General features: G+C 37.5%; 1 protein-coding gene across 9 annotated transcripts in view; it reads right to left on the bottom strand.

Moving 5' to 3' along the window:
* VMP1 (vacuole membrane protein 1) overlaps positions 1-2,433 on the bottom strand; it is a 70,354-nt gene that overhangs the window by 11,877 nt on the left and 56,044 nt on the right. The window lies entirely within an intron of this gene.

The raw sequence follows: 2,433 nt of genomic DNA, 5'->3' as shown, positions 1-2,433 counted from the left end.
GTCAAGGCAACGGTTCAAGTACCTGTTACCAAAAAACTGTTTTTCCTTTAAGACATGCAATCATTCAAACTGGCCTGCATAGCTGGTAAGCAGGAAAATTTGTTCCACAAAAACCACCAGGTTAAGAAACCCTTTGGAAGCACTGATATTTTGGGGTAGATTTTCAGGTCTGAGTTTGTTGAATTACACTTCACACTGTTAACACGTCTCACCCACAGAACGTGGCACTAACGAATTAACTTCTAAAAATCTGTGGAAGTATGCATTTTTTTTTTTTTTTTACATGCTTCTGCTTCTACAAGCACTGGCTTCTATTTAAACTTCAAATTAGTTTATTGACTCAGTTCATTAATTGAGTAGCTTCGCCTCTACTTCTCTTAAAATCAGCAAGGCATCGTTTGCTACAGGCAGTCGTTCACTCACTCTGCTGAGAAGATAGCGTAGCTGGTCTATCACATCAGCACTTCTCGGTGTTCGTGCCTCCCCTCTGAGTAACCATCACAGCCTCTGTAATTAAGCCCTTCCGCAGCCTACGTGAGTTTATCATTAACTTAATAATAGGCAGAGGGAATCTCTCTGCCCAACGGGTGGGATTTGTCCAACAGGGCTGCAGCCGTACCACTTGCCACTGAAGTTCAGATGCATCCGAGGTGAAGGCCACACGCTAATGCTCTATAAAACATGTTTATGGATTTTTTAGACGTCTACTGAAGTTCTAAAGTTATTAGCTCATTTTTGCAAAATATGAGCAGAGCGTGCTGAATTTAAAAAAAAAAACAAACAGATTTTTTTCTTTCTGAACATTCACCCAGAATTGATGGCAGATAGTTTTGTGGATGGTGTGTGCTTTGAGAACTATTTCTTTTAGTAGTTTTCTGGGAATTCTTAATCCGCATTTGAAACTGCCACTTCAAAGAAAATATGATCGTGCTTAAAAGCAATATGCTTAGTGTGACTGCAAAACAATCCTGCAGCTGTAGGTAAAACAAATTAAACGGCAAGATTTAAGAGCCAAAAGAAAACCCACAACACACATGATAATTAAACATTTTAAACGGGCTAGGTTTGGCCTAAAACCAGCATCAAAGTATTTTCCATGGATGATCAGTAAGTTAAACTCTTCTTTAAGTGACAGAATACAAGACAAAACTCTTACACGCAATCTTTCCTCACAAAAGCTCATGTACGTAATACAACCTGAGAGAAAACATTATTCTCTTCTAGCGTTTTAGACAGCAATAATACAACTTTAAACTATTAACTGGTAGAACAGGTTGATAATTACCAGCCTCATGTGAGCTACCAATATCTTTGTAATCCTCTTCAGCTTTAATTTCAAGACCCTTGCTAGCTTCAGTTTCTTAAATCCATCCACGTCCCCCTCTCTGCAACCAGCTCTGACCTTGGTCCCTCTACCAAGGCTTGCTGCTTGCCATTGCCCTTGCTGCTGCCACCACCCATCCTTCTTACCTTTCGTTTTTGTGTACGCTAGCTACCACCACCGTTTTCCAAAATTTTTTTTTAAACAGCTTCTTAATTTCCTGCCACGTTTTCTTTTCCTTTTCTTTCTTTATTTAATTAATATAAGGAGTATTTTACGATCCTTTTGTAATGGAGACCTAGACAAAACTGCAAAATCAAATTACCCTAAATTCTATTAAAACAGCCTGGTTATGGCAGGCCTAGTGTGCAGCGCCAGCAGCATCCAGTGACAGAAGTAAACAAGTATTGAGCTACGAGCAAGGTCTGCAGGTGAATCATTTTTGCTTTTTGACTAAGACTTATGTAGTTATCGAGAAATTTTCTGTGGCTTATAAAGTCAAATATTCTCAGGCTTTATCTCATAACTTAATCTTCTGTCTAGATTTTAGTTTTCCTGTATGTTAATACGTTCATTATTTTAAAGTATTGTGCTTAGACATTTCCTATTGTGTAAGAGCAATACCCCAGACAAAAAAAGTCTTAAGTCATTGTGTCGGATAGAATTTGATTAAAATAAAGTTACCGACCATTAAAAAGAACTATATTTTAATTTAATAATAAGGGATTTAATGCAAGCTATTGTTTAACATGTTTTATACTCCACTCTAAAAGAAATTGATGAGGTAATGCTAGCAGACAGCTTGAGAAGTCAAGGATACCGGGACATTCCAAAAATCTTACTGTCTCCCGAGAACATTTTTTAACTCTGACATCAACCATCTAATAAAATCTGAATCCAGCAGAGGTCTTGTGAATGCATTCAAAGTAATTCGATGCAAAATTATCTCCAAGACAGATGAAGTAGGAAAAAACTACTAGTTTTGGCTCAAGGATTTGCAGGAGAGTAAATCTTTGGAAATGTACCTCACCTAGTAGCAGTGCTGATCAAAAGTTAGTAGTAAATTGTCTGGTGTGATTCATACTAAGAAAAGCTAACTAATGATGGTTAAA

The sequence above is a fragment of the Ciconia boyciana genome, chromosome 17 (assembly GCF_034638445.1).
Source record: "Ciconia boyciana chromosome 17, ASM3463844v1, whole genome shotgun sequence".
NCBI lineage: Eukaryota > Metazoa > Chordata > Aves > Ciconiiformes > Ciconiidae > Ciconia > Ciconia boyciana.
Note: the sequence above shows the minus strand (reverse complement) of the source record. Positions and strands in the feature narration are given on the sequence as shown.